Source organism: Phoenix dactylifera, chromosome 2 (assembly GCF_009389715.1).
Source record: "Phoenix dactylifera cultivar Barhee BC4 chromosome 2, palm_55x_up_171113_PBpolish2nd_filt_p, whole genome shotgun sequence".
Taxonomy (NCBI): domain Eukaryota; kingdom Viridiplantae; phylum Streptophyta; class Magnoliopsida; order Arecales; family Arecaceae; genus Phoenix; species Phoenix dactylifera.
In genome coordinates, this window is record NC_052393.1 from 26,254,295 (window position 1) to 26,272,513 (window position 18,219).

Consider the following 18,219-nt stretch of genomic DNA (forward strand, 5'->3'; position numbering starts at 1 on the left):
CTGAGCATGAAACAAGGTTTGAAAACTTGGCTTTAGTTTCAGTTGTGGCAGAGCCTGCGAAGTTTCAGTTAGAGCAATTTCAGTGGGTTCCCGCTTGAGTTTCGGAGATTTGGCCAAAAAATAGGTAAAAATGCCAAAATAAGAAAAATAAAAGGGATCATGTATAACATAATTTAGAGGATATTATATTGTCTGAAATATTTGGGTTTATTGTCGTGGTGTTTACTATATGGTGGTCTGAAACTTTCAAGTATTATAAAATGTTTAAGAAACCAATAAAAATATTAGATAATTATTTAATTCAATATTTTGTTAACAATTACTGATCCAGACGGAGAGTGTTCCATGTTCAAATCTTGGGAGGTAAATACCAATCTAATGGGTATGCATAACATTCATGTTACTCTTGATCATTTTTGCTGAAACTTAACCACAGGTAGACCAAAAAAATTGCTTTGATGGTTTGAAGTGAAATATAAGAGGCCATATTTTGTTGAATCAGGAGGCCATGTGTCAAGCACACGTCTCTGCAGTGCTGGTCCCGAAGGTTGCATGGTAGTGATCCAAGGAATCATTATAAATAAAATTTGCTTCAAGTAAAATGGGATGGATCCTAGCAAACTAAATCAAAATTCCAGTACACGGAACCTAATTTTGCATGCCATATGCAGACGAGCAAGAGAAATCCATACAAATATTAATGAAAAAATGGTGTCCATCGCACGAGGCTCCCACTATTGCAAGATTTTGGGTAGATCAAATGCACGCAGCCTTCTAGTTAAGTGTTCCATACCCATGACGCTAGGTCGCAATAGAGAAACCTTACCACTGTGCCAACGCCCGCTCTCTAATAACTAGACATCTTAACATTATTTTGGAAATATAATATCCATAAAAGCGCAACAATGTTATTTGGCTCAAAGATATAAAATTATTTATTACATAATTTTGGTAACATTACCCATGATTTCATATTATAATGGTTAATGTATAAACATGCATACTCAATGCACGCACAATGAAAAGGATTACAAAAAATTTTCACCGGAGCAACCTTACCGGTTGCACCTAGGCTCACCCTCCATACCAATATAAGTAACAAGGATGATATATTTTGTTAAGCAGGAGAACACGGTACTATTAAATAAACGAGTGGTACATGATGATTTTCAAGAATGGTGTGCTTTGAGTAGAGTTCTTTAGTCATTCGTGAGGCTTATCAGTCAAGACCAGCCAAGTCTTCCACCTGTTAACTCAAATATTCCCATGTACAGGATTGGTTGATGCAAGAAGAGCACAAAAGGAAGTGAAGGTCACAACCCAACATTAGTTATTGTAGCATTTAACTTAGGGGCCCCTCTTAATGGCTTGGTTTTTATGGGTCCCATTGATAGGTGAGCTGTACCCGAAGGTGTATGAAGGCTTGAACAGTCCAAGATGTACGATGTTTTGTCAATTCCCCTTTGTTTTCTTCTTCCAACTAGCAACATAATAAACCAAACATCAAATAGGTGTGTTTTAGTTGTGTTGGAGGAAGAGAAAACAAGGAAGGTGAGAGAGTGCTGCATGAAAAACTACTTAACAGGTACAGAAAATCATCGTCGCGATGATGCCCCTAGAAAAAAATTTAATTGCAAGCATGTAATCATATGAGCTCACAAACAGAGTAAAGCAAGTAGTTGAGCAATTAAATTCTAAAGCTTCCAAGAGATTAAAGCAAGTATTTCAATATTTAGGCCCTAGAGTTTCCAAGAGAATAGATGCAAGTTACATCTGTATTTTCTGAAATCAATTTGATTTTATTGGATGCACAGTTTTCCCATACCTGGAGTAAGATAACCAAATGTTCCCGCAACTATTGTAGTGATATGAGATTCTTCATCCTCCAATAGTTTTGCGAGTCCAAAATCAGACACATGAGCCTTCAAATTTCCATCTAGTAATATGTTGCTTGATTTAATGTCACGATGTATGATTCTAGGTGAACAATCATGATGCAAGTATGCAAGGCCTTTTGCAGCTCCCATAATAATATTAAGACGCGCATCCCATTCCAATTGTTCAGATCTTTCTGCCCAATCAGCAAAGCAGATTCCACACCATTAATATACCTAGTATAACACATAAACACGTCCAAGAATATAGTACCACAATGACAGAACTTCTAACCGAGCTTGCTATATATGATCAAATGACAAAAATAATACATGACAAACACAGTCTAAACAACAGAGGACACAGGAGAGTCTGGCAAGGTTTTACCAGTCAAATCTGTAAATAAAAAAGACATTCAACAGAACAAGTTTCAGTGGCTATCAAAGGACTTAGGGCTGAAAATTTTGAAGTAGCATGCCTATGCCACCATACATTAAAGAATTTTTTATATAAGGATTTTTCTTTTAAGAAAAAAGCACAAATTTTCTGTCAAGACAATGAATGGATACATATTTTTCTAAAATATCAGGTCTAAAACAGTCACATAGGAAATAAAAATTCTGCATCAGTTCAGTTCTAATATTCAATACATTAAGATTGAATTACCTTAAAATGTCTCAATTTATCAACTCTGTATCAGCTGATACAGGGTTTGCACAGTCCATGTAAAGGTCCCCTAAAACAAATATGGATAAATAATAAATTCATTCCTCTTTCTTCCCTATTTCAACCCAATAGTTTCAAGCAAATTGCTTGGAAAAGTCTAGCTTGGAAGGGGTTTGCCCATAAAATTCCAGTATGAAGACCAACAAGGCATAGCCACCCAATTCCACACTAAATCTAAATACATTTGCAAGAAATTCATAGAAAGATCAAACAAAATATGTGGTTGCAGCATTAGACCCATGAAGAACCGAGGATCATTGCCTTTCAATGCTCTTTGTCAAGGTTATTTCCATGTCCAGAGAACCTTTGCGGGTTACTCTTCTAGTCGCATGAGATTAAGAGTGTGCACGAGCCAAGCTCAAAAAAAGCCAGGCATCGCTGCTTGACCTTGTAACGAAGTCAAGCTGAGTAAGTGCCAGCTCATTTATATTTGAGCAGAAATCAAGGTGTTCATAAACAGCTCATTTAAGGGATATTGCGAGAACCTAAGGTTTACTAAGAAATTCATATATATTTCGAGTTAACTTACAAAATTATATCACAATTTTATAGTTAGAAAATATACTTTTTACATAAATTATGTTAGTCTTTAATAAAAAAGTACAAAGTTAGATTTTTATTTATAAATAATAATTAAAATAATATAGATTATGAAATAAGTATTCATTTTATTCATTTTTTTAGCTTACTAGTTGGATGGGATGTGCATTCATGTACATATTGCATTTTACAATAAATGAATCATAATCAATAACTACAATACTAAATCTTGTGAACTGAAGTTTGCATTCATAATGCTATAAAACAGACTTATTTGTAGATATATTAGGATGATACACATTCTATCTATATCTTGCCTATCTCATGATTATACTTTTTTCTTTTTCCAATTGAATGCTCCACAAGAAGGAAAAATGGATTAAAACATGTGAGAAGACACAAGCATGCACTAGGATATGGATGTTCAAGGTTTTAAACCATAAAACATATACATATGTTAAGTTTTTTTTTAATTGATTACTTTTATATATATATATATATATATGTCATTCTTAACAAGAAATCATAAGATTAAGAAAAGGGCATTGCACAAGGCTCCTTCCATTGAGAGATCTGTAGAGGACAAATATACGTTGCATTATCATCACATGCAAAGAAACTATTTTGCTATTTCAAACTTGTGATACCTAGCTCACAATGGAGCAACCTTACTGCTGCGCCAAAGCCCACCCTCTAATAATAAAATATATTCACATTATTTTGGAAATATAATATAATTTTATATTACATTCTCCATAAAAATACAACAATATTATTTGTTGCAAAGATGTAAAATCATTTATTATATAATTTTGATAACATCACCCAAGATTTCCAATTATAATGGCTAATATATAAGTATGCATATTCAATGCACAGACACAATGAAAAAGATTAGAAAATTTTCAGTAGAAGCATCTTAATGCACGACAAACTGCCTGAAATTACTGCAAATAGAGACCAATTGCAAATCAGCAATTAGCTAGTACACCTATATTATCATACAAAAATTATGAGTTCTACATTTAGTACAATCAAATTATAATTAATTATTTAAAATTAACTATTAACATAATTTCATTTGATAATAAAATGATTAACATTAAATAAAAAAATTAAATGTACAAATTCCAAAATTATATATGTTTGTGGTAGTAACAACTTTTTAGAAAAATATGCTTTTCCTTTTTTCTGTAGCTTTCTTCGTGATATTTTTGCCACTTTTATATCCTTTTCATTAGATGAATGCAATAAGTGGTGGTTAGTCCCAAAATTTTCTCAAAAATAAAAAACCCTTCAACTTATTCATGACAAATGTAAAAAAAAACCACAAGCTATCCTAATAAAAGAGTATTCATAAGGAAAAGGCATGGGTTTTAAATTCAAGTCTCTTGCTTGGTTATTGAATTTAACATTTTCATTCAATGAATAATGATCTAAGAAAATAAACTTGTTATTTTTTGTTATTAATAATTTATAACCATCATACAATTAATTATTAAATTCTAAAATATTATCAAACAGGTTTGGATAAAATAACGGTTGAAGTTTCTGTTATATGGACAAATACAGTAAGGGTGGGTCCTTTGGGCATTATCAGTATTATGAAAAACCGGTATGGTCTCCCATGATGCTTACACCCATTTATTATGGCCTAAAGAGAGAGGGGATGGGTGAGGATAACAATCCCAGCTGGACCCAGAAGTCTAGCTAGAACAAAGAATCAAGAAGGCAATATTCCCTTCCCGGTTTTATAATAGGCTATAGAATCAAGCTGAGGTGGAACAAACCAAGAATACCTCTAATTCAACTTATTTACAAATCAAGCAAGTTGTACTCAAGCTAAATTTTGTGCCAAAAAAAAAATGCTGGCCATGAAAAACACAAATTCAACCGCAAAAATGATTAGAAAAGTTAAACCCAGCATTCAAGATTATAAATCTTCCACACAATAACCATCAAATTCATGGTACACTGTACCAGCTCGAACCGGATATACTAGTATTCGATCCATATCCGATCCGATTTCGACCCTAATATCTTAGTCATGACCGGTAAACATTTGATTTTTTTCTTTAACCTCGTTTATATGGTGCTCCATTTATCAAGGAGGTTATTGTAACTAGAGTTGACATAAGAGTTGTTGAATGCAGTTTACACGAGGGATGGCAGTGTATTCACCCAAACCTCATCCCGTCAATGATGCATCAAAAGTAGCATAGATTTTGTCAAGTTTCCAGTTGGAAATTCAAATTCATGGAAGTCAACGAGGGACGAGTAGATCAGTTTCTTTTGCATGCATGCCTTGAGTAGAGAGGAGCCTTCCTAATTAAGCTCGCATTAACCCAAGGAACTAAAGCATTAATTAACTGTTTGATAGCCTTATATTTGTGTGCTCCCACTTGCTCCCACCTTTTCAAGCGCTTGGGTTATATTTGTTGTGACTACAAAATCAATTAAAAAGAAGGCAAAAGAACAAAAAATATCAAAGGTCATGCCCCCCCATTAATTTCTTGCATAATTTGCTGGTGGTTTTAAAACATGGATTAATGTGAGATACAGATAAAGAAATAAGTTGCCTCTGCGAGGAAGCAGTACTTTATTGTGGATCAAGGTAGTATTACATAATTGACAAAAAGGAAACACTCTATTAACATGACACAAACCAAGTTCCTCCATAATGCGAAGAAATTTGGCTAATTAAGCTTAAGAAATTCAGTAGGGCCATCATCTTCCCTAGAAGGTAGCTTAGAGAATGTAAACAAAATGACCCAGCAACACGTACTACACACATCACGCAACAAATAGATATAACATAACTCGACAAAGTGCGAGAATTCATCGATCTTCTTCTCTTCTTTTAACGAGGAAAGAGATTTTATCTCCTTCTCTTGCATACTTTGACAAACTCACATGGGAGTTGGCCCAAGTGAGTGAAGCAACTGTTCAGCATCTTTAATTCTCTTCCCTGCTTTGGGCTTCGGCAAATTTCCATCATGTTCAACTATCTTTTCCGTGTTCGGTGGATCTCCTCTACACCCATCCTTTTTCTGGCAAGGTCTATGGTAAGGCGCTGCTTCATGAGGACGGCAATTCCCCTTATGTCCAACTCCACAATGAACTTCACCACCACCTTTTCCAATAGTGCCGTAACCAATATCTTCTGCATTATTTTCTTTCACCAAGCAAATGCTTGCGAGTAATGCCATCAATAACCATGCACGGACTGCAGCCATCTGAGAAAAATGTCATTTACGCATCTTAGCTTATGAGCAGGAAGAAAAAAGGATTATAAGAAATCTCATTCATTAAAATAAAAAAGTTGAACAATGTAGTCCTCTTGGATTAGTGGCCTTTGTAAGAATGATTGGAGATGAGGGAATTTCAAAATAGGTGGAATGACTTTGATCATTATGGTCACGGATACAACTTGCTTTGATCTTAAGAGCCTTTTTTTCGAAACTTTTCCAATGAAAATCTTTAATTAGCAAAATAGAAACTCAAGTACCGAGGCATGATTAGTATAACATTCATAGAAAGTTGTGATAATATGTAATATTTACAACATCATCTACGATCATTAGTGGTAAAAATTTTTCCATTTTCTATTAGAACGAGCAAGATATGGATCATGATTGTAAGTATATTTAGTAAAAAGAGAAAGAGGAAGATATTTTTTACATAATTTTCTATGTTATTTCTTGCTGGCTGATCATGAAATGCATGCAAGACCCATTTGTAATCTTCAACACCAAGAGGTACATAGCTTGTACTTCAATTGTGTTTACAGAATATAAGCCTTGTTGTTTCTCATAATAGGAACATAATCATTTCTAAAGATTGATAGAAGGAATTCCACACAGATAATATATTTTACTTTACTTTCTGCTCATTGATATACTATTAGTCTATCTATTGTCAGACTAAAAACTACAACATAATATAGACATCAAATATGCCTTAAATAATGTTGGTTGAACACATGACTTACAGATATTGATATATCTGTATAATGAATAATGAGCTTCAAATAAATACACATTGATGCACATATATAAATAGCTTTTAAGTAGTCATAAAACAAGGTATGCAAAAATAAAGCGTTTCTTATTAAGAAAATATCTTGATTTTGGAAAATCAAAAGTGAAGTAGATTTTTTGTGCAAAATTCCCTTGATTGTATGTGTTAGATGAAATATAAAATAACAAATTATATCTTTTCAATAGAATTGGACCGATGGTTGTCACCATCCCTATAGTACGTATTCTAAAATGAGGTTTGGCATTTGAAGACAAATGGCAGCGCTTCTATTGTAATATAATACAAAAAAAAAGAGAGAGAGAAGAGGTAAGGAAAGAAAAGAGAAAGAAAGGATAGATGGATGAATGAATGAATGAATGAAAAAGGAGTTACAAGCATATATTCATTCATTCATTCATTCTTCTTAGAAGCTTAATATAGAAAATTTAGTACGCAATACCTTTTCTTTTGCACTATCTTGCGGATGACCTATAAGCAACCAACTTGCTTTCATGCCATTCACGACCGCTGTGTTATATACAATATAGGCAATGACATGAATAGCGGACACGCATGAACCACGGAGGGAGGATGGAGCCTGTGAATGTAAGGAAACATCGGGAAGGGAGGATAGAGCTTGTGGATGAGAGAAACATTCGGGGAGAGAGGGTAGAGCCTAAGTATGGGAGGAAAAGCTGGGCCAAGAAGACCGCAAGGAATAAGGAACCTAAACGGCCAACATCTTGTTGCCTTAACCATTTAGACTTGTTGTCTGGCCACAACATAATCTTGCAACCATCTATTATTATAGCAACAATAATCAATGCCATGCACTTATTTGCATATTTTTGATTTTCCCTTGTAGTCAGTTGACCATGATTTAGATCGATTAGAGGATTACCTAAACATTTTTTAGCCTCAATCAAGATGATTTTGAAATCTAGCGAGTGATGAAAATGAGAAAAATGATTAAAATCAGCCGAGCATAGACAAGAATATACATATTTTCCAAGAGTGATCATTATTATTTCTATTTACTTATTTATTTTTGAGATTGGGAAGGCACTCTAAGTCCAAGTTTGTGCCAAAAGAATATCTAGATCCCTACTCACCCAACCCAGCATCAGTCGAAACCCAGGCCACAAGCCACATCAAGCCAAAGACTCTTTAAAAAACACAATTTCAAACTACATTTTTTCTTTCGCTGGGGAGGGGGGGGCGCGGGGGTGTATACTATGTTCTAGATATACTGCCATTTCGGAACTTGCAATGGAGATTAAGAAGTAATAATAATCATAATAAATAAATAAAATAAAAACAAGGACTATAAAAAATTAAATATTAAATATAAAAATAGTAAATATAAACTGAATGCATGAAATCGGTATCAGAGGATAGGTAGAGGGACATGGACTTGGTGGGTTAAAAAGTACTTCAAACTTCAAAACATTTTAAAATGGAAACTAGCGAGAAGAACGGTTAGACTAGAGAGATAATGACTTCTGCAGTTACTAAGGAGAATGATAGAAAATAAAGCATATTTTTTAGGTATCTACTAAAAATATAATTGATAATATGATTCTTTTGAACAAAATTTCTTTGAAAAACCAAGTGCATCTTTTTCAGTAAATTTTTGACAGGCAAGAACCATCCGATATATTCTCTTTTATTTTATAAGGTAATGTAAATAGAAATTGAGATATCCAGACTCGCATCTAATGGCTCTTTCTAATGAGAGGAAACTATCCAAACAAAAAGGGAAAATATAAAAGAAAGGAAACTAAAAGGTGTTCCACCCTAGCATTGTGTGCTTCTCTCTCTTAAACGTTCCACAGCAGTCAGCAGCTGGTGCCCAACCCTCTCTCTCTCTCTCTCTCCCTCCTGGCTCGTCTGCCTCTATCCCTCAAAATCCCATCTCCTCCATCTCAAACTTACCACTTCATCTAATTCTCCAAATTCACCTTGTTAACGTCTCCTTCTAGTTACTGTCTTGTTCAATCACCCGCGGCCATTTTTTGGATACACATAATGAAATGCCTTGAAAAATTCCAAACTCTAAACTTAAGGCCCCACTGGTATTCAACATTATATCAACATGCACAAGCTCGCAGGCACAGAGAGAGAGAGAGAGAGAGAGATTGAGATTTCAACCGCTCACGACCAATAGACTAAATAACATTCCATGGTACTGAATCAGAAATATGCTGAGGTGGAAAGATAAAGCTTCTCACTTCTACCATTGAGAAGAAGAGACCAGGCTAAACAGTTCACAGATGGAAACACATTTACAGAATGTGCGGAGAAGAATAAATGAATGAAAATAAATGTGTCCAAAACATTTTATGTATTCCTTCAAATGTATCTTCATCATATGAACCAGCAGTTGACAACTAAATGAAATGCAACTAATCTGAGTTAGAGTCATAAAAGCCACCCAGACACGGTGTCATAACCTCTGACTCCAATAATTGCACCATTCTGTGCATTGTAGGCCGCTTTCTGGAGCTGATGAAACACACTGAATGGCAACAGAGAGCAAAGCATCCAGGCTTTCAATCTGCATGCCATCGCAGTTGTGGATCAATTATTTCTCTTTGCGGTCCTCAAGGATCAAGAAATTCAATGCAGCAGAAATAGAAACAAAGAAAGGACACCTCATAAAGAAGAAGAAGAAGAAAGAAAGAAAGAGAAAAAAAATATGACAGTATGAGAAAAATCAAATCAGATATTTAAGAAATTATCTCCCCTTAAAATTCCATGCAGAAAGAATAAGTAATCAGAGAATTACCCATCCTTAGAATATTCAAGTCTTTCTCAATGAATAATGACATCAGTGCGGTCGTTTCCCACTCAAAACTTCCAGCACCAAGACTCCAAACCTGTATACATCTGTTTTTTTCTGTTTGCCCTGCCACTTTGATGTACTCTGTAAATTTGACCACAATCAGACAAGGCATAAGATAAAAGATACTGCATTTTCACACCATTCGAGCAAAGATGATTACTGGAAACACAAACTTTCCATGTCTATATACAAATATAGCTGTGATTTTTGCCTAAGAACCCAGTACATACATATTAGGTCATGCCTAAGAACCCTGGGTACATACAGTATTAGGTCTATTAACTGCATTCTGTCCCTGACATTATAGAAAGCAAAAAGTCCATAATAGCTTGTGATTTCAAAGAGAGCTCATCTACTCTACTGGATATGCATATGCCTGCGAGGAACAAAATGATTTTAAAATTCGCAATTTTGAATTATGAAACCATTATAAATAAAAGAAGGTAGCATTTCGAAAGAACTGCATCCCTACAAACTAAATTCATTAGGCTACTACCAGGGAAACATGGGGACTGAGGGATCAGTGGTGCAACAAATGTATGTATTTTATAACTAAATTGTATTGTATGAAAAGCTTTTGTGCTAAGAGAGGAGGGAGGAGAAGCGTAAGTGATGACATGCGCTGCAATACTTGGGAACTAATGACATTGAAAGGTGAAGCACCAGAAATCAAGTTATCAGCATTTGCATTGCAATACTTAGGATAAGAGCATCGAACACTATATCTAGACAATGAAAGATAAATTATATCGTAATTTAGTTTGAAGACCTAATATGGAAATGAAGGAAATTAAAATCAACTATCAAGAAATAGCATCTGATATAACATTGATGCAATTATGACTAACATACATACAAAATGCATCAACATAAGACTAAGCGATTGCATAATAATTACAGGAAAAAGTAGCATATATATACTAACATGGTGCTGAGCATGAAACAAGGTTTGAAAACTTGCTTAGTTTCAGTTGTGCAGAGCCTGCAAGTTTCAGTTAGAGCAATTTCAGTGGGTTCCCGCTTGAGTTTCAAGATTTGGCCAAAAATAGGTAAAAATGCCAAAATAGAAAAATAAAAGGATCATGTATAACAAATTTAGAGGATATTATATTGTCTGAAATATTTGGGTTATTGTCGTGGTGTTTACTATATGGTGGTCTGAAACTTCAAGTATTATAAAATATTAAGAAACCAATAAAATATTAGATAATTATTTAATTCAATTTTTTGTTAACAATTACTGATCCAGACGAGAGTGTTCCATGTTCAAATCATTGGAGGTAAATACCAATCTAATGGGTATGCATAACATTCATGTTACTCTTGATCATTTTTGCTGAAACTTAACCACAAAAAAATTGCTTTGATGGTTGATGTGAAATATAAGAGGCCATATTTTGTTGAATCAGGAGGCCATGTGTCAAGCACACGTCTCTGCAGTGCTGGTCCCGAAAGTTGCATGGTAGTGATCCAAGGAATCATTATAAATAAAATTTGCTTCAAGTAAAATGGGATGGATCCTAGCAAACTAAATCAAAATTCCAGTACACGGAACCTAATTTGCATGCCATATGCAGACAAACAAGATAAATCCATACAAATATTAATGAAAAAATGGTGTCCATCGCACGAGGCTCCCACTATTGCAAGATTTGGGGTAGATCAAATGCACGCAGCCTTCTAGTTAAGTGTTCCATACCCATGACGCTAGGTCGCAATAGAGAAACCTTACCACTGTGCCAACGCCTGCTCTATAATAACTAGACATCTTAACATTATTTTGGAAATATAATATCCATAAAAGCACAACAATGTTATTTGGCTCAAAGATATAAAATTATTTATTACATAATTTTGATAACATTACCCATGATTTCAAATTATAATGGTTAATGTATAAACATGCATACTCAATGCACGCACAATGAAAAGGATTACAAAAAATTTTCACCGAAGCAACCTTACCGGTTGCACCAAGGCTCACCATCCATACCAATATAAGTAACAAGGATGATATATCTTGTTAAGCAGGAGAACACAGTACTATTAAATAAACGAGTGGTACATGATGATTTTCAAGAATGGTGTGCTTGAGTAGAGTTTACTTCTGAGCTATCAGCAAACCACCAAGTCTTCCACCTTAACTCAAGAATTCCCATGACAGGATTGTTGATGCAAGAAGAGCACAAAAGGAAGTGAAGTCACAACCCAACATTAGTTATTGTAGCATTTAACTTAAGGGCCCCTCTTAATGCTTGGTTTTATGGGTCCCATTGATAGTAGCTGTACCCGAAGGTGTATGAAGGCTTGAACAGTCCAAGATGTACATGTTTTGTCAATTCCCCTTTGTTTTCTTCTTCCAACTAGCAACATAATAAACCAAACATCAAATAGGTGTGTTTTAGTTGTGTTGGAGAAGAGAAAAACAAGGGTGAGAGATGCTGCATGAAAAACTACTTAACTGTACAGAAAATCATCGTTGCGATGATGCCCCTAGAAAAAAATTTAATTGCAAGCATGTAATCATATGAGCTCACAAACAGAGGAAAGCAAGTAGTTGAGCAATTAAATTCTAAAGCTTCCAAGAGATTAAAGCAATATTTCAATATTTAGGCCCTAGAGTTTCCAAGAGAATAGATGCAAGTTACATCTATATTTTCTGAAATCAATTTGATTTTATGGATGCACAGTTTTCCCATACCTGGAGAAATAACCAAATGTTCCCACAACTATTGTAGTGATATGAGATTCTTCATCCTCCAATAGTTTGCGAGTCCAAAATCAGACACATGAGCCTCCAAATTTCCATCTAGTAATATGTTGCTTGATTTAATTCACGATGTATGATTCTAGGTGAACAATCATGATGCAAGTATGCAAGGCCTTTTGCAGCTCCCATGATAATATTAAGACGTGCATCCCAGTCCAATTGTTCAGATCTTTCTGCCCAATCAGCAAAGCAGATTCCACACCATTAATATACCTAGTATAACACATAAACACGTCCAAGAATATAATACCACAATGACAGAACTTCTAACCGAGCTTGCTATATATGATCAAATGACAAAAATAGTACATGACAAACACAGTCTAAACAATAGAGGACACAGGAGAGTCTGGCAAGGTTTTACCAGTCAAATCTGTAAATAAAAAAGACATTCAACAGAACAAGTTTCAGTGGCTATCAAAGGACTTAGGGCTGAAAATTTTGAAGTAGCATGCCTATGCCACCATACATAAAAGAATTTTTTATATAAGGATTTTTCTGTTAAGAAAAAGGCACAAATTTTCTGTCAAGACAAGGAAAGGATACATATTTTTCTAAAAATCAGGTCTAAAACAATCACATAGGAAATAAAAATTCTGCATCAGTTCAGTTCTAATATTCAATACATCAAGATTGAATTACCTTAAAATGTCTCAATTTATCAACTCTGTATCAGCTGATACAGTGTTTGCACAGTCCATGTAATGGTCCCCTAAAACAAATATGGATAAATAATAAATTCATTCCTCTTTCTTCCCTATTTCACCCAATAGTTTCAAGCAAATTGCTTCGAAAAGTCTAGCTTGGAAGTGTTTTCCCCATAAAACTCCAGTATGAAGACCAACAAGGCATAGCCACCCAATTCCACACTAAATCTAAATACATTTCCAAGAAATTCATAGAAAGATCAAACAAAATATGTGGTATAGTTTCAAGCAAATTGCTTGGAAAAGTCTAGCTTGGAAGGGGTTTGCCCATAAAATTCCAGTATGAAGACCAACAAGGCATAGCCACCCAATTCCACACTAAATCTAAATACATTTGCAAGAAATTCATAGAAAGATCAAACAAAATATGTGGTTGCAACATTAGACGCATGAAGAACCGAGGCTCAGAAAGACCATGTTATAGAACTTGCCTTTCAATGCTCTTTGTCAAGGTTATTTCCATGTCCAGAGAACCTTTAAGGGTTACTCTTCTAGTCGCATGAGATTAAGAGTGTGCACGAGCCAAGGTCAAAAAAAATCAGGCATCGCTTGACCTTGTAACAAAGTCAAGCTGAGTAAGAGCCAGCTCCTTTATATTTGAGCAGAAATCAAGGTGTTCGTAAACAGTTCATTTAAGGGATATGGCGAGAACCTAAGGTTTACTAAGAAATTCATATATATTCCAAGTTAACTTACAAAATTATATCACGATTTTATAGTTAGAAAATATTCTTTTTACATAAATTATGTTAGTCTTTAATAAATAAGTACAAAGTTAGATTTTATTTATAAATAATAATTAAAATAATATAGATTATGAAATAAGTATTCATTTTGTTCATTTTTTTAGCTTACTAGTTGGATTGGATGTGCATTCATGTATATATTGCATTTTACAATAAATGAATCATAATCAATAACTACAATACTAAATCTTGTGAACTGAAGTTTGCATTCATAATGCTATAAAACAGATTTATTTGTAGATATATTAGGATGATACACATTCTATCTATATCTTGCCTATCTTATGATTATACTTTTTTCTTTTTCCAATTGAAAAATGGATTAAAACAAGTGAGAAGACACAAGCATGCACTAGGAGATGGATGTTCATGGTTTTAAACCATAAAACATATACATATGTTAAGTTTTTTTTTTAATTGATTACTATTATATATATATGTCATGGTTAACAAGAAATCATAAGGTTAAAAAAAGGGCATTGCACAAGGCTCCTTCCACTGAGATATCTGTAGAGGTCAAATATATGTTGCATTATCATCACATGCAGAGAAACTGTTTTCCTATTTCAAACTTGTGATACCTAGGTCACAATGGAGCAACCTTACTGTTGCGCATGGCCCACTCTCTAATAATAAAATATATTCACGTTATTTTGGAAATATAATATAATTTTATATTACATTCTCCATAAAAATACAACAATATTATTTGTTGCAAAGATGTAAAATCATTTATTATATAATTTTGATAATATCACCCATGATTTCCAATTATAATGGTTAATATATAAGTATGCATATTCAATGCACAGACACAATGAAAAAGATTAGAAAATTTTCATTGAAGCATCTTAATGCACAACAAACTGTCTGAAATTACTGTAAATACAGACCAATTGCAAATCAGCAATTAGCCAGTACACTTACATTATCATACAAAAAGTATGAATTCTACATTTAGTACAATCAAATTATAATTAATTATTTAAAATTAACTATTAACATAATTTCAATTGATAATAAAAATGATTAACATTAAATAAAAAAATTAAATGTACAAATTCCATAATTATATATGTTTGTAGTAGTAACAACTTTTTAGAAAAAATATGGTTTTCCTTTTTTTCTGTAGCTTTCTTCGTGATATTTTTGCCACTTTTGCGTCCTTTTCATTAGATGAATGCAATAAGTGGTGGTTAGTCACAAAATTTTCTCAAAAATAAAAAACACTTCAACATATTGATGACAAATGTAAAAAAAAAATCACAAGTTATCCTAATAAAAGAGTATTCATAAGGAAAAGGCATGGGTTTTAAATTCAAGTCTCTTGCTTGGTTATTGAATTTAACATTTTCATTCAATGAATAATGATCTAAGCAAATAAACTTGTTATTTTTTGTTATTAATAATTTATAACCATCATACAGTTAATTATTTAATTCTAAAATATTATCAAACAGGTTTGGATAAAATAACAGCTGAAGTTTCTGTTATATTGACAAATATGGTAAGGGTGGGTCCTTTAGGCATTATCAGTATTATGAAAAACCGGTATGGTCTCCCATGATGCTTACACCCATTTATTATGGCCTAAAGAGAGAGGGGGTGGGTGAAGATAACAATCCCAACTGGACCCAAAAGTCTAGCTAGAACAAAGAAACAAGAAGGCAATATTCCCTTCCCGCTTTTATAATAGGCTATAGAATCAAGTTGAGGTAGAACTAACCAAGAATACCTCTAATTCAACTTATTTACAAATCAAGCAAGTTGTACTCAAGCTAAATTGTGCCAACAAAAAATGCTCCCATGAAAAACACAAATTCAACCGCAGAATGATTAGAAAAGTTAGAGCCAGTATTCAAGATTATAAATCTTGCAAACAATAACCATCAAATTCATGGTACTCTGTACCAGCCCGAACCGGATGGTATGAGGCATACCAACCATACTAGTTCAGTACTAATACTCGGTATGCCAAGAAAAATTCCATATCCTGTGTACTGACACTGTGCCAATGTGGCATCGGTACGGGGTCCGGTACCAAGACAGCGGACCTTGATGATTCAAATTGTTTCCTAATTTCCGAATATTTGAGTTGGGTTCATGAATCCTTAGTTACCGAGCGTTCCTATTTAGAGCCATAGTAGCAAAAATCTTCCACCTAGGGAAAACTATCCACTTTAAAATCATCCTTGAAATCTTGAAACCACACCTGCTTCCTAACCGCTTCTTTCAAGTTCTTTTAAAATACCTTGCACCTGCTCCTGATTTTAGCAACCAAGTTTACAGCTGCCTCTGATGTTATTTCCAAGCTTCAATTAGGGAATAACCTAGAACTCACGAATACCACATTCGGATCCATTTCATAGATTGACATGTCTTTGCCAAATAGTTTCCATCTAATACCTACCAAGAATAACAAAAGAAAATTTGAGATGCCTATTTTCCTTTTTTTGTAAAACATAACCTACTACTAAGGACTAGCACATTAATTAACATTTCAGGCTTGACAACATACCACCTGCCTTGCATTCCTACTCGATTGAATCCTACAAGTTTGATTGACTCGCGAATGTGAGCATGCCATCAGCTCACATGCGTGCAGAACTTCCCTATGTTTTACCACAAGACTTCACATGCTTACACACATGTGAATATCATCCAAATATGTTGACTTCTCGTGGCTCAGTTTAAAACCAACACAAACCCACTAGCAGATACATTGGGGCCATGGCACTTCCAAGAATCTGAGAAACCCCTTGAAGCTTTGAGCATGCCCCTCCTCCAATGCTGCTCGCTATTCCATTCACATGTGCACCACATCCTATGATATATCTTTGATTTAATGTTTCACAAAATTAAAGGCTGATAGAAATACTTTTTTTCCTAACTAATGAGATGATCTTTGATTGGGTGGTTTATAAATTGGTTACCCTTCTTGTTCTGATGCCCTCTGTAGTTACCAATTTGGGAAATCCAATCACCACAGTTCTCTACTTCTTTCCTAGACCATTCATCTCAAGATAATCCATATTGATATACTTTATCATTTTATTTTTAGTAGAGCTTGTAACATTTTTATGTCCTCAGACCTTTTAACTTTTTATGTTTTAGTAAATAAAGTTTAATCACTAGTGTTGCTCATATGTCACAATGTAGTCACAGGTGTTGGTCTACATTCCCCTCTCAAGATCATGACTATTTCTTCCTCTTGAACTCTTGATTTTTTTTAATCATCTTAAATGAAACAGCATGGGCAATTCCACCATCCAAAGTTTAGAAGCCACTGATGATTTGATGAATAAAGTAAATAATGGTAACTCAAATCTTCTCTTTCTCTCTCTCAATAAGTAAAATTACGAAAAAAATAATTCCCATTATAAAAACTATAATTTGTTGTGCATTGAGTAATTTCCATTGATGCTTTAGAAAATTAAGACACTTCAACATGTACATACATGTGCATACAATAATAAGAAAATTTAGTCTGTTGCAATATAATTCTCATACTCCCCAACCCTCCGCAGAAAAAGGAAGAAAACAATTCCTAGCTCTCTGTCCCTAGCAACACCCAAACCTTGATTGGAGCTCATCCGCATAATTCCTCATATGCAGTATGCACTTAAGCATACCACAAAGGAGATGCTTGACACCACAAACAGATAAAAAGAACATGTCAAGAGCTAAACCCTCTAGCTTGTGACCCACAACCTTGTGGCATCAAGTGGGTCGCAAACTAGGGAACATAAGGTGACTTGCTCATGTTATGATACAGGTACGGTACGGCATGAGCAAGTCACCTTATGTTCCCTACCATCTGATGAGAGCACAACCTATACAATTAGACTCCCCTAACAAATACATTCTGGCCCTCTTTCTTGGATCAACCCTCGCTACCCCTCCCTCTTGCCACCATTGATGCCATTGGAACATAGAAGCACCTCAGTGACAAGGGTAAATGTTGTTAGGGAGGCAATATTGTAGGTTGTG

At 34.3% G+C, this 18,219-nt stretch overlaps 1 pseudogene; it reads right to left on the minus strand.

Moving 5' to 3' along the window:
• Nucleotides 1-18,219, minus strand: part of LOC103718973 — a 45,258-nt pseudogene that overhangs the window by 1,494 nt on the left and 25,545 nt on the right.